Below are 27,881 nucleotides of genomic sequence, written 5' to 3'. Positions count from 1 at the left end.
TCTAATGGGCTCTGACTTACTGCAGCCTTTCCTAGTTGCACAGTTGCTGTGTTATCTCTGTTATATAATCTAATCTTCTTTCCTCTGTCGGGCTCAGACACTCAGGCAGGAATGTGCTGGTCTGCTTGTGATAGGATAGAAGCTATACACACCCTCTCCAGGCCCCCTCCAAGCTCTGTATGACTCACACACTGAGCTACTATCAGCCTATCACATGCTGTTAGCAGCCATGTCTTTTGTTTGTAAACACTGCCTAAAACTGGCAATTACAAGCCAGGATTGCAGCAGGGAGTGGCAGAAACAGCACAGAGGGGCCCAGGAAAACATAATGAATCGAATGGTATGCTTTTTATTGTAAGAATTTTAGAGTACAGATTCTCTTTATGGGAATAAACATTCTGCCCCCACTCCTGCCACTGGCTCCAGGCATACAATGCTCCCACCCTCCCCTACGTCATCTGAGTGCATTACTAGCAGCAGCAGCACCTTGCATGTGAGCAAAGGATACAGGTACTGAATTGCTGCTGTCTAGTGTAATAGGTACCATATTTGTGGCCAACATCTTTACTTACATACCACTGTCTGTGAAATGTGCAGAAGAATGTTTTGTTAAATGTTCATGATCCACATTCTGCTAATCCCTTAGTTCTGTAAATTACAATGCAAATTACAGGACTATCATAAAGTAAGGAATGTTGTACTGTACAAATGGGCAAAAATACTGCAATGAGGGGCATACACAATAAGGGTGGATATACTGTACTATGGCCAACTATTATAAAACACTGCAATGATTAGTATACTGAGGGGCATACACAATTAGGGTGCATATATGTACTTTTTGGTTCAGAATCTTTTTTTTTTCTGAATTTCTTACCTCTAAAACTAGGTGCGTCTTATATTCTGAAAAATACGGTAAACAGTTTTGACACTCATCAGCCCTCTTTGTCAGGAAACATCACTTCCCCATATCTAAAACCACTAACCGACTCAAAGGGTGGGATACGGAGCAAGAAGCATCAAAGCAAGTTGTGTATTGCACTTTACAGATAATTGCAATTCCACAATTGCTAATTCATGAACTTTACAATCCACACTGTTGTCCAGTATGTCCCTTCAAGGTTGATAAAATCTCACCACCTATTAGCCTGTTATTTTTAATAAATACATGCCAGGTTTGCAGGATCACTTATGATTTCTGATGGCAATACCTTAGAAAGGAAGTGTCCTCAGTTGGTACGTTACACCCTTATCCAGGTAAGACATGTGGCATACTGGAACACAACCCATACCACCATTTTCCAGCTGCATGCATCTGAAAATATTCTGGGTGTGAAAACATATCAGGAGGCTAAGTTATGAGCAGGGACGTAAATAGAAATCACCAGGCCCCCCTGCAAAAAAATCAATCGCCGCCCTCCAGGGCCCGCTCAGGGCCATTTTTTTGGAGGGGGGGGGGGGGGGCAGAAGGGGTTGCAGCATGAGAAGAGAGCATGGCCGCACATCAGCGGGGAGAGGGGACGCTCCCCCCCCTCACCTCGGGCTCTCCCCTCAGTGCGCTCCCCTCCTGAAATTATCAGCAGTAGCAGCAGCAGCAGGAACACATACCTCCATCCACCATGGAGTTCCAATCTCTAAGTGCCTCATGCGACTTCCTGTTTAAACAGGAAGTAGCATCAGACACTTACAGAGCAGAACCTCTGGCGTGTGGAACGCATTGCAGGAGGGGAGAGTCGGAGGTGGGGGGGGGGGGGGACTGCCATCCCCTTCCTGACGATGTTTGGCCATGCTCTCTCATGCTGCAACCCCTCCTGTCCCCCAAAACGGCCCTGAGAGGGTGCAGGGGCTGCAGCCCTTATTGTTATGCCTCTGGTTATGAGCACTAGTTATGGTGGCCTCATGCACTGGTTTCAACAAGAGTTCAGTGGAGAAAAAAATCCTAGCATGCTAACTAGTTTATCCCTGAAGAGGGCAGCTGAGGCTTGTAAATCAGAGAAACTGACCAAGATTTTATTTAAATGGAATCAGCTGCTAGAATCTTTGATTTGCTAATCACTGTAAACCTCTATTGGTTGCTATTGGCAACAACACTACACCTTCGTTCTGCACCATATCACAGGAAGTGTGATAACTCGACTCTCATCACAGCAACAGCATAGGAGATAGAACTTCTTAGACATTGTCTATAAACATATATACCATATGTATACTCTTGCTTATCTCTAGATGTTCGTTACACCTCAGCGAAGCAATTGGTCTGTAGTAAGTCCTCTTTACGTTACAGGCTCTTGGTCCATTCCTTTTGAATGGCAACCAGGCTTTCTCTTATGTTACATCTATACTACGTTGCACTTAGGCCTATATACAGCATACAGTTAGATAAGCTGACAAGACATTACAAAAAGAGTAGAAAGTGGAAGTCATCAGCCAGAAGTCAGAAGTAGCCCCCCCCCGGGAGCTCGTTGGCTCTTCTTATACTAAACTCTAAAGAGTTAACTGTAACATCATCTGAGCAGGGACAGATCAATAACTAATCGCCTGCTATTGGCTGATAAGAACCCGTGATATCATGACAAGCACAGTCTTTACTGCGCATGCCCTGGAAAATTCCATGTTCCAGGGACCTGACTCTTAATCTAAGAAGAACATTGTTTAATGTACATAGCTTTGTTGACCTTTAGGAAATATGAAAACACTCTGTTTACAGAAAAAGACTGCCTCTCTGTCTGTACATCGTAGCCTTGTGCAGTCCGAATCACACTGTTCTTCAGTGCTTTTAGAAATGCTCCTTAAAGGTATACTCTGCAAATCAAGTCTTTTAACTAAACTCAGTTAAAGTAACGGAGGCCTACGAATTCAAAAATATAATACTTAAATTCTAACAATCACAACTTCTGCCTCCTGGGTGGAGCAAATCAGGATGTCAGGAACTGTTATTGCACATCGCTAAAACCAGTAGAGGGATGATTGTGAAGGAAAAGGAGTGTCTAGGCTTCAGGCTTTTAACAGTACATTAATATATACATGTTGAACATCCTGAATTCAATGGCTCCCAGGATGCCTGCTTTTGTTTTCTCAGCTCAGCTTTTTTTTATGCAACTACAAGTACGCTTTAAGACGGACCTAAAATCTTGACTGTCTAATCTTTAGGGCTCTGGGCTATGGATTTTTTTCCTTCTTTTTTTTTCCACAGTTATTTGCAAATCAGGGCCTGTGCCAGGGTTCGTGTGCTAAAATACAATAGCCTTTATCAATGATTAATTCCTAATTAACTTTAAGAGGGATTACGGATTGATCATAGCAGTCACGCTGCAATGAATAGTCCTTTAGACTGAAATACCTTGTATATTTGACCTCTGGGTTAAATGGCATTTTGCAGCCTGTCTAACTCTCAAGTAAAATATCCCTTTTATTTAATTGTCCTAATTTTAATGAGAGGTGGAATTGGATATTATTGTACAGTTGTATATTGCAGGTGGGCTACTAATGCCTGCCTGTGTCAGATAAAAAGAGAAATAAAATAAACCATTAACTGCTTCTCAATAGTTTCAAATGCTATTTATTATTGGTTACCTTTATTTAACCACCTAAGTCTATCTGGACGGATATATCCGTCCAGATAGACTGTGCTGCTGCCTCTGCATGAGGCACGCGATCGCGTGCGCTCCCGCTGCCTGCCGTTAGTTCCCCGATCAGTGAATGGGAATATAATTCCCATTCACCGATCTAAGTTCTCTGCAGAAAAAACGACGCTCTCTGATCAGAGACCGCTGTATTTCTGCCCCCAAAAAGTTTCCCCTGCTCTTTATTGTTCCTGGAAGCGTGATAGTACGCTTCCAGGACTTTTTTTTTAACTGTGGCCAAGTAGTAAACTGCACCCACATACATTTTTTTTAATAAAGAATTACTTTATTTTACATTTAAAATTATCTCTTTCCCTCCCACACCAAAAATTACCCAAATACATTTTTTAATAATAAATAAATAAATAAAAAAAAATAATAACATAAATAGTTACCTAAGGTTCTGAACTTTTTAAATATGCATGTCAAGAGAGTATCTTTTTATATTTTTTTTAAAATTATAAGTTTGTAAATAGTGATGGACGCAAATTGAAAAAATGCACCTTTATTCCTAAATAAAATATTGGCGCCATAAATTGTGATAGGGACATAATTTAAACAGTGTAATAACCGGGACAAATGGGCAAATAAAATACATGAGTTTTAATTACGGTAGCATGTATTAATTTTAAACTATAATGGCCATAAACTGAGAAATAATGATTTTTTTCCATTTCTTTATCTTCCTGTTAAAATGGATTTGGAAAAAAATAATTCTTAGCAAAATGTACCACCCAAAGAAAGCCTAATTAGTGGTGGATAAAACAAGATATAGATCAATTAATTGTGATAAGTAGCGATAGAGTTATTGGCGAATGAATGGGAAGTGAACGTTGCTCGGATGCATACGATTTTCAACGCTGTAGGCTGAGGTGGTTAAAGGGATACTGTAGGGGAGTTGGGGGGAAATGAGTTTAACTTACCCGGGGCTTCTAATGGTCCCCCGCAGGCATCCTGTGCCCGCGCAGCCACTCACCGATGCTCCGGCCCCGCCTCCGGTTCACTTCTAGAATTTCAGACTTTAAAGTCTGAAAACCACTGCGCCTGCGTTGCCATGTCCTCGATCCCGCTGATGTCACCAGGAGCGTACTGTGCAGACACAGACCATACCGGACCTGCGCAGTATGCTCCTGGTGACATCAGCGGGAACGAGGACACGGCAACGCAGGCACATTGGTTTTCAGACTTTAACCTCCTTGGCGGTAACCCCATGTGTGACACGGGGTAAGCCGATGGAGGGTGCCGCTCAGGCCCTGCTGGGCCGATTTTCATAATTTTTTTTTTTGCTGGACGCAGCTAGCACTTTGCTAGCTGCGCCAGCACTCTGATCGCCGCCGGCCCCTGCCCGATCGCCGCTATCTGCTGCGGCGCGGCCCCCCCCCCAGACCCCAGCGCTGCCTGGCCAATCAGTGCCAGGCAGCGCCGAGGGGTGGCCCGGGACTCCCAAAGCCCTCCAGGAAATCCCGTTCTATGAACGGGATTTCCTGATCGGAGATCGCCGAAGGCGATCGAAGCGGGCGGGGGGATGCCGCTCAGCAGCGGCTATCATGTAGCGAGCCCTCGGCTCGCTACATGATTAAAAAAAAAAATTTTTTTTTAAAAACTGCTGCGCTCCCTCCTGGCGGTATTTTTCATACCGCCAAGGAGGTTAAAGTCTGAAATTACAGAAGTGAACCGGAGGAGGGGCCGGAGCATCGGTGAGTGGCTGCGCGGGCACAGGATGTCTGCCGGGGACCATTAGAAGCCCCGGGTAAGTTCAACTCATTTTCCCCCGACCCCCCTACAGGTATCCCTTTAAATAGCACTGACATGTTACATCTTTTCAATGCTTTGTGTTTTTTTTTTTTTTTGTACTTCCCAGATGAGCTATGAAAGTGGGATTATACTCCCAAAACAAACATTTCAGTAACTACTCTTAGTTAAATAAAAGAGCATTTGAAAGCATTCCTTGTTTGTATAATTGTTTTCACTGTGAAGAGCAGTAGAAGTGCACTTGTCTCTGTTCCATCAGCAAAGGCAAGAATCTCCCTTTGCCTGTGTCTTCTCTTCACTCTGCTCCCCCTCCACCTGCTCAATAGACACATTGCCCAACAGCAGCTAAGTCACTTCAGCAGAAATGGAAGGGGGCAGAATAAAGACATAGACTCAGGGAGATTCTTGCCTTTGCCTATGACAAGAGATAAGCAATTTTGTACTGCTCTACGCAGTGTAAATACACTATTTTACACACAGGGAATACTTGGGAATGTTTGCAAATGTTATTTTATGTACCTAAGAGTAGTTACTGTAATATTAGTTTTAGGAGTATGCAAAAACACAGTGTGGCAACAGGGTCATATGCATTGCATTGTCCCCTAATACCCCCCCTTCCCCTCTCCAGGTAGTGACATACTCCCTGCTGGAGTAATCCTAAGTATGATCTGATATGACGCACATTAAGCCTTGTAACACCATGTACACACATATGAGGACTGTTGCCTGCATCAGTTCGGGGCTGAGTGCCATACAGAAGCATTGCAAGCATGCAGACTAGCGACATGTTCTGTTGCCATAGAGAGGAGGGAGGGACAAGGTGTGGGAGAGCGAGAGGGCTAAGGAGGAGAACTGTGCTCACAGCCCATGCTCGGCCCAAAATGATCCAGCTTTACGTGCCCTTGGGCCACATATTGCAGCATGCTAGATTCTCCTAGAGGCGACCAGCAGCCAAGAACAATCTAACGTGTGTATAAAGCCTTGCTTTTCAAAGCTTTTGCCTCTTAACAAAAGACCATGCAGGTATGCTGGATGTCCCAGGCTCTTTTCTGCCCTCCAACCTTAGTAAATCAGTGTTAGTGTCACTAGATTGTTCCTATATAGCAGTACTGACTACCATTTGAAAGATTCATAGGCTTGGTCTGGGTATAATAGATGGTAAGACCTTTTTAGCGATTAATGTCCCGATGTCTGCCTCTGACTGCTCTCTATTCGATATTGAAATGACAGCTGCATTACGTATTCTGACAAATGACAACAAAAACAACCAACATCCTACTGTAGGTGAATGTATTCCAAGCAGATCAATAGCTATACACACACAGACGTAAAAGAACAATAACAATGCATAATGGCAGTGATGTGTAGAATGGTTAAAGGCAGATAATCAGTGTCACTTAAATAATATATGAGACAGTGAGCAGAAAATATAGGAGACAAAAATGTTTTTTTTTTTTTTTTCTTTTATTTGCCTTGACCTTCGAAGATAAAAAAGCATTTTTAATGAAAAAGACTTTCATTTTGTAATTTGTGTCCAGCTCCTCTACTAGTGCATGTCAGATTTTTTTTGGGATCACACGGCCTGTTTAATTCATAAGAGGTGACTGTATGATTTCTTAAAGGATAAATACTTCCAACTCTGACAGTTAAATATTGGATATAATTTAATGTTTAAATGACTACACCAATGTCTTCCTTAGCTTAAAGTTACCAAACACACAAAGGGAAATACTCACTCCCAAACAGTCCTCTGCTGCTTTATAAAGCCTGCAGGCTGCTTATAAGCCAATAAGAAGTGCACACACATGTTACACCTAGTCTGCAGTGATTAATTAAGCAGAAGCTGAGCAGGTCAGCCAATCATTGGAGAGGGCTTCAGTTGCATATAGACAATGGCTATATGACCAGCAGGGGGCACCAGCGTGCAGGATATTCCCTCTCATCTGCCCCCCTCCTAACTAAACTGCATGGGAATCTACAATAAAATTAAAAACAATGGTGCACAAGCCAGCCTGGGGCCCCGGGAACTCTCACTGCCCGGGGCCGCAGAACCAGCACGTAACACCATATGTGAGCGCAGTCAAGCCCTGGAGCTGCCACCCCCAAGAGCCTGTCCCCAACTGCTCTGAAACTTACCAAACACACAACGAGAAATACTCACTCCCAAACAGTGAGTGGGTATTTCCCTTTGTGTGTTTGGTAAGTTTCAGAGCAGTTGGGGACAGGCTCTTGGGGGTGGCAGCTCCAGGGCTTGACTGCGCTCACATATGGTGTTACGTGCTGGTTCTGGGGCCCTGGGCAGTGAGAGTTCCCGGGGCCCCAGGCTGGCGTGTGCACCATTGTTTTTAATTTTTCTTCGCTTAAAGATGAACTTCGAGATCACAGATTAAATGTTGATGCTATACATCAAGATCCATTTCACGCTGTGTATTGAAGATCATAAAAATGCTTAAAGGGCCTCTGTTGCGAAAATCTTAAAATTTAAAATACATGTAAACATATACAAATAAGAAGTACGTTTCTTCCAGAGTAAAATGAGCCATAAATTACTTTTCTCCTATGTTACAGTAGGTAGTAGAAATCTGACATTACCAACAGATTTTGGACTTGCCCATCTTCTCATGGGGGGTTCTCAGGGTTTTCTTTATTTTTAAAAGCTCTTAGTGAATGGCAGTTGCTCCGTCCAAATGCCAAAAAAAGTGTGCAGTGAGCAGAGAGGCTGGCCAGCATCTTTGCATAATCTTTTTCAGGGAGTGTCTTTATAAAGAATAAAAGCCATGCTGAGAATCCCCCTTGAAGAGATGGACTAACCCAAAACCTGCCAGTAATGTCAGATTTCTACTACCTTCTGTAGGTGACAGCAACATAGGAGAAAAGTAATATATGGCTCATTTTACTCTGGAAGAAACGTACTTCTTATTTGTATGTGTTTTAAATTTTAAGTTTTTCGCGACAGTTCCTCTTTAAAGATCATGTAATATTTACCCTTTCATGATGTAATGTGCAATTGAGTCTGCTTTCCTAGCACCAGTAGGCCAAGTGGGCAATTTGTTAGTTCAGTGATATCATTGTGGTCTGCTCTACAAAGTGAAAAAGAGGCATGGCCAAGACTAGGTTTGAAGTATTTAAGACTCCTGCTAAAAATAGTAGTCTCTTAGAATAGTGTTTCTCAACATTATAGTGTGTACCACTTTATTAATGACATTACTTGTGGCCTTATAAATTTAGGTTCCGGCTATTGCTGGCACCTGAATTACATGGATTTTATATCAATTTGAGCTGTGACACTATAGCTGTAATTAACATTACAATCTATTGGGCGCCCAAATTTGGTGCAGCACGGGTGCTGTGCAAGTGCCGAAATAACCTGTCTCGCCCTCCAGAACATTGGGGCCACACTTCTCTTCTGGCAAAAGTGCCTGCGCTGTAGCATGAAGCCAGGGCCATTTCTGGCCATTTTGGCACCCCAGGAAGGGCACCCTTTTTTCTCCCTACCCCAATCTTGTAAACAGGAAGAGCATAATCTACATCAATTCAGTTTGTGGGCACCAATAAGAAATTGAAAGCTTAACATAGAATGTTGTTTCTCAAAAATTATGTTGTAAAGGTTACACAAATTATTACCAGGCCATATACATCTCACTGGCCCAAACTCGCTTAACTGAAATAAACACTTCCTATAACGGTTTTGAAGGGTGTGTATCCACTTTATAAACATTTTACTGTTTATGTACAGCCTGGGTTTTACAGGTTAGAATATTGTCCTAGAAGTCCAATCAGAGTTGCAACGATCACCACAGCAGTGCTATTTAAGTTTTAAATTGACCATCCATTTCTTTCTTAATGGAACTAGCAGTTGGCTATAAGAATTCTATAAATTACAGTGTGCTAAGACTACCTGTGGTGCCTCCTCTTACAGGCATCTGCTTAGTTTACATATGCCTAAAAAAGTCCCTGAGCACAGCCATAGCGCAGGCACAGAATGGCTGTGCTGGTGCTTTAATAGGAGCGTGGCCCAGATCAGATTTCCGACAAGCCCTTGTTGGAAATCTTTGGGGGTGTGTGTGCGTGGCAACGGGGGACCACAGAACACCGTGGGAAGCCTCTTACCTTAGGTAAGTATTCCATTTTTGACCCAAGCTTTGGCTTGGGAACACTTAAAGTGAACCTGAGACCAGGCGGAAAGTTTTATACATACCTGGGGCTTTCTCCAGTCCCTTCCGCGCAGATTGCTCCCTCGCTAAATCCTCCTAGATTTAGAACGCTCCCAGCCACGGGAGCGAGACGGATGAGCGCGCTTGGCCGCACTTCGCTGTGTCGACTGACTGTGGAGAACGGGGCTGCTATGGGAGGAGCTAGGAGGCTTTAGACCGCGGCGAGGGAATAATCTGCGCAGAGTGGGGCCGGAGGCAGCACAAGGTATGTATAAAACTTCTGTTCCCCCTCGTCTCAGGTACACTTTAAGGTCTCATTCACAGTATGAGCATTTCGGTTTTTTTTAAGTACTGGCGATTTTAGAAATCGCCCTAAAAGCGCTTGTGCAATGTTTTCCTATGACCGTGTTCACGTGAGCATTTACATTTCTTTGAAATCGCAAACACGCTACATGTACCATATTCTGAGCGCTTTGGCTCAATAGAAGGTATAGGGAAATCGCAAAGCGCTTGAAAAAGTGCTTTGTATAGTGATTTTCTGAGCGCTTCTATGAATAATTACATTGTATTTATTCATTTCTGGGTCAAAGATTTCACTTCCTGACTGACGTTAGAAAGTGAAAAAAATGAATCGCTGAGCAAAAGTGCTTAGATTAGCACTTTTTTAAGCACAAAGCACGGGGAAAAGCGATTCGAAAAAGCTCAATAAATTTCTCAGTGCGTACGATAGCACTGGCGATTTATAATGTAAACAAAGCCTAAGGCCCCTTTCACACTAGCACGTTACATTACCCTGTTTTGCTGCAGGGTAACGCTAAGCTAATGTAAGTCTATGGGGCATTTCATACCTGGCGCAGTGCAATGCGCCGGAAGTCTCCAATTTGATGCGCTGACAACAGCACGCTTGGGGCCGGCATGTCCAGTGACGTGCGACCCCCGGAAGTCATGTAAGTCTATGGCAACTCAGCTTTTTTAAAATGTTCTCATTAGTGTTGCGACGTGCATGCGCAGAAGCATACTTTTTCAATACACTTCTGTGCAATTCTAATTTCGGCCACAAGAAGTGAGCGCTAGAGAGCCTCACTTACTGCTTGGCTTGCACCCAGAAGGGAGATTACTGCGCATTGCTGCAGTAATCTCCGACCGAAAGCTATTTTCAGCGGTGCAATGTGATCATACGCAGCATGGCTATAATGCCAGTTGGCAGTCTAAAAACGATCTAAGGGCTCATTTCCATATAGTGCGTTTATTGAAACGCGATCGCAGGGAGAGCAGACTGTGCATAGACTGCACTGTCTCTGTTTCTATTCATGCGCGACGATGCAGAACTGAATCGCCGCGCATGTTTGCCTACATTTTAGGGCGCTTAAGCCCAAGATCCCATCCAGTAATGAAAAGGATTGCATGGCTCACCACCCCTACGCCCCCCACCCCCCGCCGAGAGTGACGCACAGCGCGGTGCCGCGGGGCTCTGCGCTCTAATGGAACCGAGCCCATAGTGTATAAACTGCTGTTCTAGATAGTGGCAGGAAGGATTGGCGTTTCCCACATATGGCCATGGGTGCATAAACATGAACAGGGCCATCCTCGCTGTTCATCACTCAGCTACACGCGTGTCGCTTTGCTCTACATTACAGAAAATAAACACCTTGCGTGTCCCTGGAGCAATAGGTTAACTTGTTAGGAAGCCTCCGCCAGCGACGCCGATTGTAGAATTTCATCACTGCGAAACACATTGTTCCAACTCAGAAATTATACAGTCCAAAACCATCATCATGTATTTCCATCAGGATGAAATATTGGGAGCCGCGCGTAGCACGAGCTTTTATTAATGATGTGCTGTCAGACGGTGGATGCTCTGCATATTTGCATATTAAACAGCTGAGTGAAGAAACATTCCTTTTATTGCTGCAGGAAATAAATCAGTTTAAAGCAAGTTTTCATCATTTATACTCCTTTCAGCTAAGTCTTCTTTTATTGAAATAAATTGTTGAAGTGCTTTAATCATTCCTTGAATACTGATGAAATTTACCTTGATAGGGATTTCAAGGATGCCTGAGTTGTGTATGTTTGTATTTATATGACATGCAACTGGCCATTAGCCATACATAAGCTTCCCTGCAAAATACATCTCTATATATATATGACTATTACTGGTATCATAGGGGTTAATTTGCTAACTAAGGAGAACACTGGAAATCATAAGTGATCTAACAAACCTGTCTATATTTCTTAAAAATCATCTGCTAGGTGGCAACAATTTGCTACAGTTGGGTCATATCACAGAATAGTGGCCTACCTAAAGCTTGGTACTCGGACTGCTCTCTTTGTGACTGAGGCGTCTGACTGCTCTCTGTGACTGAGGAGACTGACTGCTCTTTGTGACTTAGGCGTCTGACTGGTCTCTGTGACTGAGGCGTCTGACTGGTCTCTGTGACTGAGGCATCTGACTGCTCTCTGTGACTGAGGCATCTGACTGCTCTCTGTGACTTAGGCGTCTGACTGGTCTCTGAGACTTAGGAGTCTGACTGGTCTCTGTGACTGAGGCGTCTGACTGGTCTCTGTGACTGAGGCGTCTGACTGGTCTCTGTGACTGAGGCGTCTGACTGCTCTCTGTGACTGAGGAGACTGACTGCTCTCTGTGACTGAGGTGACTGACTGCTCTCTGTGACTGAGGTGTCTGACTGGTCTCTATGACTGAGGTGTCTGACTGCTCTTTGTGACTGAGGAGTCTGACTGGTCTCTGTGACTGAGGTGTCTGACTGCTCTTTGTGACTAAGCTGTCTGACTGCTCTTTGTGACTGAGCTGTCTGACTGCTCTCTGTGACTTAGGAGACTGACTGCTCTCTGTGACTGAGGAGACTGACTGCGCTCTGTGACTGAGGAGTCTGACTGCTCTCTGTGACTGAGCTGTCTGACTGCACTTTGTGACTGAGGTGTCTGATTGCTCTCTGTGACTGAGGTGTCTGGTTCAGTCACAAATATTATCTTTTTTGTTCTTCATATTTATGAACATGCCAAAAAGGTGTAATTATCACACTTTTCCCTGCTGTACACTAATTTTGAGAATATCACCATATTAATAAAAAGGTGAGCAGACTTTCACTGCAGAATGGGGAACTCTATTTAATGGCTGTGGTTTTTTTCCTTTTATCATCCATATATGAGCTTCATGATTATCTTATCTTGAATACATTTTCTTTCAATTACCTGGTCAGGAAGTCCTTCACCAGCTGCCTCTAGCAGCACAGACTGGCAGAGCTCCAGGCTTTTGATCTTCTGAGATAGGTGTGCGCACGTGTGTGCGTGTGTGTGCGCAGATGTGTGTACGAGCTTTGCCTCCTTGGAGACCGACCAGCATGATGACATCTTGACAATCATCAGTAGCAGCTCAGTTCATGGAGCATTCTTATATCCTTGGGCTAGGCTGCTTCAAGTCACAGGTCCAATAGTTTAAATAGGATTTTTAGCTGATAAAGCTCATTTACTAAATCATCAGATGACATATTTAGATCTCATGTATTTAGTTTTTAATATTTACACCCATTGCCTATTTGCTGAGTTCCTTCTAGTCTGTCACTGTGACCTGTGTTTACAGGAAAAAAGCGTGTCCTCTACTCTCCTTTATATCACAAGATCTAATTCCCCATCGTTCTTATGTCATTTGTGGAGTATAGGTTATTCCTCATCTTGTGATCGTCTTTTATTTATAGAAAGGAGTCTTATCAGGTAATGAGTCTTACATGGGAACTCTGGCTTTAATGCTGCTTTGAAAAAAATTCTAGTTTTTATAATAAAATCGTCATAACCTACGGATTAGAACTGCACTCCAGTTAAAAATGAACCCAGCCAGCTAAGAATGTCCAAACTGACACTACACTGAAACTGCACTTCTCTGCAACCATGGCAACAGTACTGCACCTATCCTTTGACTGGTAGCCAGGGCCCAATATTATATACCGTATTTTTCGTACCATAAGAAGCACCTAGGACTGGACAAAAAAAAAACTGTGGAAAAAATATATAGTAAGCCAGGTACATTAGGGTTCACCCCAATTATTATGTCCCCATTGTAACTTTTGTGTCCCTCTGTCCCCCCTGTGTCTTCCTCTGTCCTGCCTGTGTCCCCTTGTATCCTTCTCTGTCCCTCCTGTCCCCGTGTCTTCCTCTGTCCCCATGTCTTCCTCTGTCCCCATGTCTTCCTCTGTCCCCATGTCCTCCTCTGTCCCCGTGTCCTCCTCTGTTCCTCTGTGTCCTCCTCTGTCCCTCCTGTGTCCCCCTCTGTTCTCTTGTGTTGTCCTCCATCCCCCGTGTTCTCTTCTGCCCCCCATTTATCCTCTTCTGTCCCCCCTATGTCCTCTTCTGTCCCCCCATGTCCTCTTCTGTCCCTCCTGTGTCCCCCTCTGTTCCCTCGTGTTGTCCAACTCTGTTCCATTGTGTCCTCCTCTGAAGTTCCATCAAAGGCACAGGTTGACTTCCTTGTGAGAACATAACAGTGGACACTAGTATTCAGAATGTGGGCTCCTGCCTTTTGCCAGTACTCTGAGAATATTTCCTTGCAGATCCACCAAGCCATCCCATCCATTCATGTGTTCAAAGCAGCATGCATGGGCTCCAGTTGTCATTCTCCAAACACGCATAGCCAATCAGCTGCTAAAACTAGAGATGCCAACCAGGGTAGGACTAGGACCTTTTGGACTGGAGGGAAAACACAAACTAGAGGCCCACTTTCACGGCAGCCTCAGCCCAAATTACATCACACATGTGCCCCACATACTATATGCCGATAGTCACGTGGGGCGCCAATGCAGAAATACAACAAGGACACTCAAGGGAAAGCCTGACAGGTAAAGTATAAATGCACTGGGGGGGGAGGGGCTGCACATAATACATTTTGAGGGACAACGGCCAGGGTTTCCATTGCATTCATTGTTCGTGATTGTCGCCCTTGATCGACCACATCGGCCCAAGATTTCCCAGCATCTCAGATCAATACAACCAACTAATTTCCACCTGAAAACTGTCAAGTAGTTGATTGCTGATTCAGTCAATTGCTGATTGCTAACAATAGCCGATGGTCTCACGGTTGGGACCAGGGCTCCATCATTGGGGCAAATCACTGCACTTCCCAACTGCGAGACCATTGGCTCCTGTCAGCATACAGAGCAGCGGAAGATGTACCAATCAAGTCCCAGTTATTTGCATCTCATTGATCATCTTTAACTGAAAGCTGTCTGATCACAACCAGTCAGTCTGAAATATCCCCTCCACCCCACCTTTAGTTTTTTCCTACATTATATTTTCACACCTTATCAATATAATGCCTTTTAAGCCACCAGCAAACAAGAAAATACTCAGAATATTTTTGACAGTACTTTTCTACTTACTTTTTGGTACTGTAAAAAAAAAAAATCTTTGCTAGGAGACAACTTAGAAGTAAAGGTGAATTGGTCAGGCCTTGGAGGAGGGAGAGTATTTGCTGGGAAGTTGTGCCTGGTGTACTCTTCTTCAAGTAAGTATAGAAAAACAAGAATTAGATGAGGAACAAGAATTAAAGTCAGGGGTCCTCCTGCATATAATCAGGATGGAGGGTCACCACTGGTGGACCCACGTTGCTGTGAATTTCATTCCTTATCAGCACTTTGCAAGTCATTTTGTGACTAAATGCCATTAAATGTTCTCTTTCATTTTCAGTCTGCAGCTACTGTTTTAGGAAACCATGGCAATAGTATACGGTTGATGTATAAGATGCCCAGAATGCCACTACTTTTATATTGGTTAAGAAGTCTGCACAAAGCAGGAAGTAAAAATGATTGCTCGCTTCACTATGTTTACAGCAGTATCGCATTCTCTCCACAGGGAGAAGCGATCCTACCCATCTGCAGGAATGCTGGCTCTGCATATGCACAATCCGGAGTAATCACTTTTAATCTCAGTACCAGCTGAGAGCCATGCAATGCAGCATTTCACACAAACGTAACAACAGGGAAATCACCAGAATACATAAGGATATATACCGTATGTGTGTGCAGCTTGCTAAAATACTTTTAATAGAGATATATTGTTAGGGATTGTTTTCTTCCTTAGGGAAAGCAGAGACACGCTTATATAGCCACTCTGAAGGAGCTCCTCTTATCCTCTCAATATCAGCTCTCAAGTATAAAATGAAGGTTGACTAAGGAGATGTTTTACCCCCTTGTCAGATCACCTAGACTCAACTTTTCCCTGTGTTTTGCCTTTTATGATACACTTTCTCCCTGGATTCTCATATCTTGTCACTGTTCCTGAGAATGCTAACGAGTTAATAATTCAGAACAGCAGCGAAGGGCTTTTAGAAGTCTTCATCGGCTCTTGTTAAATCAGAGAGCGGTAGAAAAAAAAAAAGAGGACACAGACAACATTTTTTTCGTCATCCCCTTTATAACGTGCTTCCGTTTTGAAGCAAAGTATTATTAATCTAGACTGGCTGCTACTTTCATTTACCATGTAGCTACTCATGGGATTACCGGCACAAAGGTTTCATAAATTTCAAATGAAATATGAACAAGTGTGTCAAAACATAGTTATGTTATAAAAGCTCTGCTAGGCGTAGACCTGTTTTATTATTGTAACATTTATATCTACAGACATTTGGGTGTCCCTTCTGGGGATTGCTACTTTGTTGTGGTGAAGGGGCTTGCGTACCTCGATGACCTTCACAGATATGTCATCTAAAGCCTGTGCTTCATTTCTTGTGAGCAGAGCTTTGGAGGAAGGATACGGAACAAGAGATTCCTGGAAAGGGTTCCATGGTTATTATAGTACACAAGTTTCCCAGCTTCGTATGGGACTGTTGAAACCTCTCAGGATCTGGTCTGGGGTTGGTTGTGAAAGAGCATGAAGGGTCTTCTCCAACCACATACCCTTGGTCAGCTTATCCTGGAGATTTAATGTGGGTCCAAAAGGTGAGATGTTGAGGATGAAGTGCTGTTTACATTCCATAAATAGCGCTTCATCCCCAACATCTCATTGAAATTAAGGGTGAAATATATTCAGTTAAAGTCAGTGGGCAAATCAGAATTTGGAAAAAGCATCCATCCTTTAGGAACTTACCACAAAAATGATAAACTAAATATGTCAATGTGTGTATTATGGTGTCTTGTTAAGGATAAGTGAGAATGCCTCTGGCAGTTTTTTCTCGAACTTCAGGGTGTTCTACAAATTTTTGTCAGTCAATTTTTCCATTGAAGTCAATAAGCCGACTTAAAAGGTTAATAGCAAAGCTCCTATTCATGTTAGAACCACCACATTTTGTAGGTTCTATATTTGTAGAACAGTGGCAAAAAGGGAAAAAAAATCATTCCAAAAGGCCTTGTGCTTTTTCAAAAATATCACAGTTAAATTGACAGCAGGCAAATGGGAATTTTATGTGAGGAACAGTGTACAGAGGACAGTGGAAAATTAGGCCATGGGCGCTGACATGAGATTGAGAGAAGGTGACACTACGTAAAATAAATGAATGTACAGTATTTTTCAACACCTGACTTGTGGGATCACTGCTGGAGCAACACAATCCAATACCTCAGTGTCTTAAAAATTTAAATAAATGTAGGTACAATTTTTTTAGCTACACCAATCTGGTGTGTTTAGAGCTCCTGCGACGCTGTGCATCATGTTAGTAACTTAAACAATTAAATCAGTGAATGTACAATATTTTTCCAACACCTGGCAGAGGTGTAATGTTTGTGGGATTAATCTGTAAAATGCCAAAAGCCACAATAAACAAAAAGAGGGACACTGATGTAGTGTAGTATGCACTGGTAAATGAAGGTGTGTGGAAAGAGTATGTGCAATATACTCACAAGTCAGGGTTACCGCATAGGCAACCACTGTAAAAGCTATGATTAAGGGCGTGTAACGCCCGAAACATGTCAGCATGTGGTGCTGGCTTTTAGCTTGTTATGTGTAACGATTGAATAAAGCCATATTGATTCTACCGACATCGTGCGGACTTCACTTTCTACGGTCTTGGATCTGAGGTCTTGGCAGCCTGCTTTCCTGCACTGTCGGTGGACGGAGGTTGTGAGCGGAGCGCCACATTTATAGTATACACTGTAAAAGCAGGTGGGGAGATTAGACCTGTCCCCACTCCGGCTTAGGAAGTTGATCTGTAGATCAAGGAAAAAAGGGGTAACACCCCTCCACCAAGGGTGGATATGTATGATGTAGTATGGCTACAGAAGTGCCAGAAGGATAAAAAGATCTAAATATTTTAAAAGTGAGGAGGTAGTGGTGGACTTGCCTCCACCGAGCAGTCACAAGAAAATGCAGATCAATTTTCAGTAAAACAATTTATTTACATACTCCAGTAAAATACAACGCGCCTCGTGGGAGTGACCCGCTTCACCAGGCAACAAGATGGAGCACACACAAAAACCAGTCTGGTCTGCCAACCCAGTCTGCCAGAGGGTTGGGGTGGGCAATGAGTGCAGTATAACACAGCTGCTTTGTTAGACTTGTACATTAAAGAGACTCAGAGCTGAGTCAACTGCTGTTTTTTTTTACCTACCCAGGGCTTCCTCCAGTGCCATAAGCATGGATGTGCTGTAATATGTACGAACAGAGGCGCCAAGCAGAGTAAAACAATGTTCTAAAAATGATAAAAAGAGGGAAGTCGAGGTGGACTTACCTCCCTCTGGTAGTGGACATATACTCAAATGCAGAGTAAAAAATATACAATTTATTCACAGCTCCATAAAATCGCAACGTGTTTCGCGGTCAACAATCCCGCTTCATTAGGCAGTACAGGAGCATATAAAACTGGTTCAGGTCCATAAAGCGTGTGAGCGCCTCAGAGGTGCTCACACGCTTTATGGACCTGAACCAGTTTTATATGCTCCTGTACTGCCTGATGAAGCGGGATTGTTGACCGCGAAACGCGTTGCGATTTTATGGAGCTGTGAATAAATTGTATATTTTTTACTCTGCATTTGAGTGTATGTCCACTACCAGAGGTAGGTAAGTCCACCTCGACTTCCCTCTTTTTATCATTTTTAGAACATTGTTTTACTCTGCTTGGCGCCTCTGTTCGTACATATTACAGCACGATTAAGTCCACCCCTGGTGGAGGGGTTCTTTCCCCATTTTCCTATCTACAGAGAGCGACTTTTATACCTGAGTGGGGTCAGGTACTAATACTCCCCACCTGCCTGTCAAGTGGTTACCTGATGGTAACCCACCTTTGTGAGTATAAGAACCTTTGACATTACATTATATATTGAGCTTACCAGACAATATTGCACTATTGGGCTCTTGGTGTCCTCTGTTTTGTTTTTACAAATAAGCATGGATGTGTCCCTCGCCGTCCCCCATTCAGCCGCAGTCAACCCCTGAGTGATGTTAGCCGGGGCCTTCTGCGCATGCGCAGAAGGCCCACCTGCTGACGTCGCTGAGCTGCTTATCGGAGAAAATTGCAGCTTAACGGAGGCGCTAAGGACGGCGAGGAACACATCCATCCTTATGGGGCTGGAGGAAGCCCCGGGTAAGTAAAAAATGGCAGTATGACTCAGCTCTGAGTCTCTTTAAGTACGTTCTAAAGCCAGTGCAAAGTTGGTAGTACAATACGGCTAGTTATTTAGGTGGACCAGGATTGGTGAGCAATTTTCCTTACATTAGTGGGCCTGATCGATGTATTATTAATGGCCATGTTTTGTTGTATTAGACCAATTGTAATTGACCAATAAAAGTTATGTTTTACTTGGAAACAGCTTTTTGATTGGTTTTCATCCTGTATATAGTTTATGGCTAAAAATACCATTAGTAATACACAAAAAGACAACAGTACACAAAAGGGTGGCACCAAGATTTATTGTACAAATATAAGTTTGTGAATGGAGAGCAGCTACTGACTATTGACTTCAGGATCACTAGAGGAGATATTCTGGCAAGCTGTGCAGCCTTTCGGGAACTGGGAAGAAAGGCAGGATTAAGGAAGGGCTGACTGCCGCTGACTAAGAATGGTTTTGAGAAGTGGAATAACATTTTTCGAGAAAATACTGAGTTTAGTGAACACTACATGCGAGGGGAAGGCATTGGAGAAAACTGTAGACTGAAGTGGACATTACCGTAGTGGTCAGATAGACGCCGTTGTGGTTGCAACAATAGGTGAATGCCAGCATGTCATGTACTTTCACAGATAATGCCATTCTAGCCTACAGGAGATTTTACAGCAAGAATGCTGCCATCTGATTTATTGGAATCATTTAGTAAGACTTTTAGCATGGAAAGATAAGGAGATCAGTGCTTATCCTCCTCCTGTGCTGCTCTGTCTCTACATACAAGTGGTAAGAATCAGTCATGCATTCCTTGGCAAATAAACTGAATTTTATTCTCTTTGTAAAAAAAGATCAAAAGAGACAAAAAGTAGTTTATAATAAACAGGCTTGTTCCGTGCTGGACTTGATAAGTGACCAGTCCTGGCATATAAAGTACTCCAGCAGTTATCTGTGGACATGACAAAAGCATACAGAGCCCAGTAATATTATGAGGATGGGGACTATATCTGAGGGGGGTGACATACTAGAAAGTATGTGCGGGACATCTGAGCAATACAGCCTTGCTTTTGTTTTAAAAGTGACTTGTAGAGGGTAGACTATGGTTGCTGCCTCTTTTCAGTAGTAAGTCACTCAGGGACTAGAAGCAAGAGGATTTAGCACACACTTCTGTTAATCTTGGTCCTTATGCTTCCAGATTTAATGGTATATAGAGCATACAAAGTGTGGGCGCTCGACTATGGCAGCCCCTAGTGGGAGAAAAAAATGTATAAAGTTTAGTAAAACTTAGAGAATCTGAAGTGAAAATAAAAATAAAAAGCATATACTCTCCTAAGGAGAGGAAAGGCTCTGGGCCCTATAAAGCCTCTCAGAACTCCTCACGGTCCCAGCGTTCCTCCGCAGGCCTCCACGTTAGCGGTTGGAGACTCTCTGCTTCTGGGAGGCTTTGGGAGTCTTCGGAAGCACTCCAAAGACAGGCCACTCCGTACTGCACACGTGCGAGCGCGTGCTCTTGCGCACTTGCGAGTACAGAGCCGCCTGCGCCTGAAGCCACCCGGGGTGGCAGGTTTGAACCGGGGATCCAGCGCTGGAACACGGGGGACCTCGAGGAGAACAGGAAGGCTCTATAGGACCCAGAGCCTCCCCTCTCCTTAAGTGAGTATCTGTTTTTTATTTTTACTTCAGATTCTCTCTAAAGCAGAACTGAAGAATGGTTTTGGGCAACAATTTGCTGGGTATGTCTCTTTAAGTCTCACATACCTCTGCGTATTTATAGTTATTATTGTACTCCCTGTCCCGAATTCCTGCCGTTAAATTAATCGACTTACAAGTGGATGCTGAGATCACAGGAAGAGCCTGTGCTCCTCTGCCTGTGTGACATCCATTATTTGCCTCTGCTCCATATCTCCGCCCTTTCTCCGCCCCACCGCGGCCCCTCCATGCTCGTTCATTCAGCGCAGCGCAGATGCCACTTTTTTTTCACCAGGACGAGCAGGAGAGGGGCTGTCTGATCCGGAATGCACAGGACATGACAGCAAGGTAGGGCAATATACTCTGCGACAGGCACTTCTTATTAGTGTTACAGGCGCCAGCGAGCAGGATGAAAGGTTTGTGTGCACGAAAGGAGAAACTGAGCATGGTCAGTGCTGGGGTCCTCTCGTGCACGATTTCAGCAAACAATGGACGCGCAATGCCCCGGAAACAGTTGCAGATCGTGGACATTTTGAGAGGAGCACTGAAATGCAATTAAAATGAGAAATCCCTTCATAGCAGCGGCGGAGAGCGGCGATATATACATAAATCATTACAGGGAGAAGAGGAGAAGCAGGTGATATGTTTTTTATTGATATTGAGACAGAGGCGCTATATGTGCTACCTGAGAGCTACTGTTTTGTCCCCTGTTTTATTGCCTGATGAAGCGGGCTTGGTCCTGCGAAACGCGTTGCCTCTATTGGGGTACTAATAAAGTGTTTATTTATGTCAGACAAGTAGTCTAGTCTGCTTTCGGAGGTAAGTCCACCACTGCCTCCCCAGCATATTTAAAAACTTTTAATTGTTGTTTTTATTCTGCTGGCGCCTCTGTTCATCAAAGTCTTTATTGATATTGAGTACATTACAGTTCCGCTTTAACCATTTCAGTGTCAAAGGCGGAAGCAATTTTCTTTTGTCAGAGCTCCTCCAATTCATTCGCCAATAACTTTATCACTCCTTATCACACCCAAGTGATCTATATCTTGCTTTTTTGCCACAAATTAGGCTTTTTGTGGGCTCTACTTGTTTTCAGTAATTACTTAAAAGACTTACTAAAAAACAGGTAAAAAAAATGAAAAAAATACACTATGTCTCCAACTCCATCCCCTATAGCTTTAAAATAAGCAACACAGCTATGAATAAAACCACCCATTTTATTTACCTATTATTCACGGCTATCACAACATTTTTGGTTTTATGGTATAGATACTCTTTTACAGCAAAGAAGAAATGTTGAGTTTTATACCACTTTAAGTCTTGAGGCCGGTTTCACACTGGGGATTGGCGGCAGCTCGGGGGCTGCACCGCACAAAACAGGCCTTGGGGGATTACGCGTTAGCACATGGCAATCCCTGTCTGGCAGCGGGCCAAGCAGGAAGTGACGCTCACTTCCTTTGGCCAAAGCGATCACGTGCACAGAAGCATATTGCTAAAATACACTTCCACTCATGCACAATGCATAAAACTTGCTGTAGGTTTACAGACATGTGTCGCCATAGACTTACATGACTTCCGGTCCACTGCACATCGCTGCAGGCCACCACAGATCCGCGTGGTAACGTACGTTTGCCCTAGTGTCGGGGATACGGCGAAAACATCACTTCTGTTGTATTGTGCAGCACCGTGTCGGTATAAAAGTCACCATATATTTGTATTGCCCTGCAGTGTGGTGCATTAAAAAATACTGCACTGCACCATCCTAGTGTGAAAGGCCCCTCAGCTTAAGCATGCCTTCCAATTTTTTGAGTTAAGAAAGAGGCAGATACACCTACCACAACTCTAGTCACACCCCACCACTTCTCAGTCACACATACCACAAAGAATTCATAAGCATAAGACCTACGGTACTTTTATACCAGTTGGTGCACAAAAAACTGGCCCAACCAACCTCCTAATATGTTTAGACCTAGACCCTGAGCAAACATCAGATATTTATGACTGAAGTCTGACTGGATTAGTTGCATGCCTGTTGCGGGGTTGTGATTCAGATGCTACTGCAGTCAAAAGGATCAGCAGGACTGCAGGGCAACTTGTTTTGTTTAAAAGTAAATAAATAGGGCCACCTCCATAGCGTACATTTGAATACGGCGCTGGTAGACTTGGGCGCAGGATCCAGCTGTTAAATGGCTGGTCCTGCTTCTGCACAAGTCCGGGGCGTTTTAATTACTATTCCCCCTCCAGGCCGACATGGATAGTGGGGGAATGAAATAATTCGGCTTCCAGCGATTGCTGGAGGCCGAATTATTGTGTTTTTTAAGCAACTTCGGCTCCGTCTTCTGACGGAGCCGACCTTCCTCACTGAGCGCCGCTATAGACTGATTCCCATTACAGTCTATGACGGCGCTGGCTGCGCCCAAATCTAGCAGCGCTGAAAAGCACTGCTCCGACCTCCATATCCTTCTCAGTTCTGGTATACTTTAAATCAGGTCAAAGACGCATTGATTTTTACTAGCAGATTCAATCAGTGAGCAAATCTGCTGGTTATCTGCACCACATTGAGCCACATTGATCGTAATTTCGATCGATTACTGACAAAAATACCATCAAAATTAAGATTTGACTGGATGGTAAATTTTAGTCTATCGGGCGTGGCGGTAGATCTACAGCCCATAGCATTGCAGTGTACAGAAGATTAAGAATGGTCAATGAGATGCAAATCATTTGGACCTGATGCAGTACTATGCAAATTTTGTATGCAAATGTATGCAGCTTGTACATAAACCAATCAAATCCTGCGGAGGTAAAATTTGATTGATTCATTTTGAAGACGCATCAATTTGCATTAAAAATTTACATAATCCTGCATCAACTTGAAATGCATCCCATTGACCATCCCTACCGAAGAGTGCAACGCTGCAGTTCGGTAGATTTCGATCCCTCTCTGATCAGATTCAGATCGGAGAGGAATGGTTCGGTTTGTCCATGGGTCCAACAGCTAAAATTGAAAAGTACACATCTTTTAAGTATATGTGCTGTACAGCTAGCTACTGCTTCAGGTCCTGTACAAACTGCTGCGCTTCCGCTGCACTTTTAAAATCGCATGCGTTTTTTTAATCGCAAGGTCGGTGAAGACCTGTACACACTGGTGCGATGCGATTTTTCTATTTTCATGAAGGCTTTGCAATTTAAAAATTGCATGCGATTTTAAAAATGCAGCGCAATCGCAGCAGTATGTACTGGACCTTATTCAGATTTTTTTTTTTGCCAGTTTAAAGGACACCCGAAGTGAAAATAAACTAATGAAATAAATGATTGTATCGATCTTTCTTCTCCTAAAAATGACTTTTTAAGATGTTCCACAGCTTTATTTTATGTTTAAATCTACTTTTTAAGTTTTTACTGTTTTATTGTTTTTGCTCGATGACACATTCATTGAAGTATGGTAGAGCTAAAATTTATAAATGATTGACCCTTTTTATCTCTTTCCTGCTCTCAGAAGCCATTTTCTGCTAGGAAAGTGTTTTATCGTTGGAATTTCTTATCAGTGAGGGTCACACTGTAGTCCAGCCTTTCTCAACCTTTTTACCTTGGAGGAACCCTGTAAATAACTTTTGGATCTCAAGGAACCCCTGCAAACAATTTTTTGGTCTCGAGGAACCCCTACATTTAATTTTCAGGAGGCATGGTCTTTAAATAGGTTAGGCTGCTAATTTCACTATCTCCTATTGCACTGCCACTCATTATACTGTCTCCTGACCCCCCAATTTAGTGCTTCTTGTTACAGTACCACCTATTATAGTGTGCTTTATTATACTTTCCCCACAATGGGGTAAAATGCCAAGGAACCCCTGCAGAGTCCTCAAGGAACCCTGGGGTTCCAGGGAACCTTGGTTGATAAAGCCTGCTGTAGTCACTTCCTGTCTTAGTCAGGACTGAGTCAGCCACTTGCATACCTGATATTTAACTCTTTCAGGCAGAGAAAGAAAATAAAGGAACACACCATAGTTATTAGTGTGCTTGGCAATGTACGTATATACCCATGTCTATCTCATCATGTCACACGCCACTTCGGGTATCGTTTAAGGTTCTTTTTTGACTTTGCTTCAACCAACATTGGTAAAGATCGACTCTGGTTGGGTACACACCCCTCTGTCACATCCCAGCTATTTGCCATGAGCAGAGTGACCCATGCATGACAGTATCCATCATGTGTTTTTGTTGTATGAGTGAGCCAATAAACTTTGATGGTTCTGGTAAAAGCTTGGCTCTGTTTGTCTTTAGCATCACCTAAGGCCAGGCATGTGTCATCCAGACAGGCCTATTCGGGGAAGTTTCCAACCTTCTGTCGTCATGTCCTCTGATCGTGCCCCCTACTCGCTGCTCATCTCTGACCCCGGTGTGTTTGTTTCTTCCTTGCATTGTGTTCTGTCTTTCAGGACTAAGTTGCAGAACATTCCGTTATACAGATGTTGGCAGGCAGAGGCTACTGTTACAAGCCGCGATTTTATTCATGTATCTGCCACAAAGATTTTCTGTTGGGAAGCCGAGGTCGTGTACGAAATCGGGCAAGCAGTCCTCTGAGTTCTGCAGCTTGTATTACAACTCAGCCAAACCCCAAACCAATCAAGATGAACGGCCACAGGAATCAGGTTGATAAGTGAATACAACAGTGTATACGAACAAGTGGAGGATAGAATATATGTATCATGGGCAGACTGCAGTACAGCCCATTTCTCTGGCTTGGTCAGTCATGTGTGACCCAAGGAACCTAAGAAGAACAAAAGATGCCAGGCTACATTTCCTCAGCATCCCTGCAATACGGTGGACACCATGATACTTTGTTGTACTGCTAGCTCATAAGTAAGTGGTGAGCAGCTGTAAAAGTGGCAGTTAACAATATGGACGATCAATTCTCTGATTCGTTCGTAATACCAATTGTAAAACGATTGTTTGGGCCCACTAAACAGAAATAAAGCTCCTGTCCAATTTGATCAGATGAATGAAATCTATTTAAAAAAACAGTTGCCATTAATCTGATTGAGTTGGATAGCAGCTTTCTTTCTGTTAGTGAGCCCAAATGATTGTTTCTGATTGGTATCATGATTGAATTGGAAAATTGATCGTCCAAATAATCAAATCCTTAATAGCCCCCTTAAAGGGACACTTAAGTCAAACAAAAAGAATGAGTTTTACTCACCTAGGGCTTCCAGTAGCCCCATGCAGCTGTCCGGTGCCCTCGCCGTCTCCCTCCGATCCTCCTGGCCCCGCCAGCAGCCACTTCCTGTTTCAGTGACAGGAGCTGACAGGCTGGGGACGTGAGTGATTCTTCACGTTCCCAGACACATTGGCACCCTCTATGCTGCTATATGGTATATGATATATGCTATAGCAGCATAGATGGCGCTATTGTGGCCAGGAACGCGAAGAATCACTCGCGTCCCCAGCCTGTCAGCTCCTGTCACCGAAACAGGAAGTGGCTGCCGGCGGGGCCAGAAGGATCGGAGGGAGATGGCGAGGGCACCGGACAGCTGCAGCGGGCTATTGGAAGCCCCAGGTGAGTAAAACTCATTTTTTTGTTTGACTTAAGTGTCCCTTTAAGTCCTCATTCTACTCACAGGACTTTACCCCACCATTAGAGGCTGTAAGCCTGTATGGGAAGGTGCACAGCTGCAGGCAAGCATAGCTACACAGTGGGTTTCTGAATTTGAATATTTAATTTCCAAAGGTAGTATTTGTATTTTGCATGAATCAGTGTGACTGGTTTGAGCATGGGCCTTGTTCAGTGTTGGCTTTTAAGTTTATGTCCGATCAAAGAAATGGTGCATTGTTGCATTCCATCTGACCAGGGCCGTTTTTAGGCATAGGCATTCCAGGCCATCACCTGGAGTGCTTTTGGTCCTGGGGGGCGCCATGCCTCTGGATTAAGGTCGCCCCCAAATGAAGGCCCACACTCACGAATGTTCTATCATCTGCTTCTGCTGTGTCTGGATAGTGTAAGTTGCAGGCAGCCACCACTGTGATTATCCGAGCCTCCTTACCTCCTCTTCTGTGCATCCCTCTGTCCCCTGTGACTCCTCCTGTCCCCCCCTGTGCTCCCTTCTGTCCCCCTTTGTACCTCCTTCTGTCCCCCATGCCTCCTTCTGTCCCCTTGTGCTACCTATGTTGCCCTGTGCATCCCTCTGTACCTAGGCTCCTTCTAGCCCCCTTTGTGCCTTTGTGTCCTTCTATCCCTCTGTGCTACCTCTGCCCCCCACCTCCTTCTATCCTCCTGTCCTCCTTTGTGCCTCCTTCTGTCCCCCTTTGTGCCTCCTTCTGTCCCCCTCTGTGCCTCCTTCTGTCCCCCTCTGTGCCTCCTTCTGTTCCCTTGTGCTACCTCTGTTGCCCTGTGCTTCCCTCTGTACCTAGGCTCCTTCTGGCCCCCTTTGTGCCTTACTTTGTACCCTGTGCCTCCTTATGTTCCCTTGTGCCACAATCTGTCTCCATCCCCCTCCTTCACTCCCCCAGCTTAGTGTGTAAATGCAGAGCATAGCAGGAGGTCCTGCCCCATTTTGCGTGAAATTGCAAAATTATGGATTTCATTTGCAAATGGAATTACGATTTTACCAGAAATTCTGCATTACAATTTTGCATTGTAATTGCGAAATTACGAAGCGAAATTACAAATATGCGAAACTTGCGCTCATCACTAGTGACCCGCTTTATTTATCTATCTTCCGCCCCCCCCCTTGGGTTGCATCTCCCGTAAGCAGTGCCTTATGTGACCTTTGCAGAAATGTGGACCTGTCTGTAAATGATTTCAGCTCTCATTAAAGATATTCAGCAGAGCTATTTTCACAAACCCACACAACCTACAGCATTCCTGTACTGCAAGCACTGGCCTTTCTTCTGGCCTCACCACGACCGCTATCTGCCCCAGCGATCGGCCAAAGTAAACTCCTGCATTCCATGGCATCAAAGCAGTGGCCTAAAAATCTCCCTCTCCCCCAATTATTTCCTAATGAGCAGAGGTGGAATCATCCCAATGCACTCTAGTTATTCCATATCAAAAGGTTTTTAAGAAAGCACAAAGCGCTCTTTTTCAAACAGAGCAGGCCATGTGCATTCCCCCAAAGCCCCTCGCTAATGAAATG

The 27,881-nt window shown here is 43.9% G+C and overlaps 1 protein-coding gene and 1 long non-coding RNA gene across 5 annotated transcripts in view; one reads left to right on the top strand and one right to left on the bottom strand.

Annotated features, from left to right (window-relative positions):
• The window catches only part of WWOX (WW domain containing oxidoreductase), a 1,347,942-nt gene that overhangs the window by 748,273 nt on the left and 571,788 nt on the right, over positions 1-27,881 (top strand). The gene's annotated exons all lie outside the window — the stretch shown is intronic.
• The window catches only part of LOC137537643 (uncharacterized), a 153,314-nt gene that overhangs the window by 125,283 nt on the left and 150 nt on the right, over positions 1-27,881 (bottom strand). The window lies entirely within an intron of this gene.

This window comes from Hyperolius riggenbachi, chromosome 11, assembly GCF_040937935.1.
Source record: "Hyperolius riggenbachi isolate aHypRig1 chromosome 11, aHypRig1.pri, whole genome shotgun sequence".
Classification (NCBI taxonomy): Eukaryota; Metazoa; Chordata; class Amphibia; order Anura; family Hyperoliidae; genus Hyperolius; species Hyperolius riggenbachi.
This window is presented reverse-complemented; position numbering and strand designations above follow the sequence as displayed.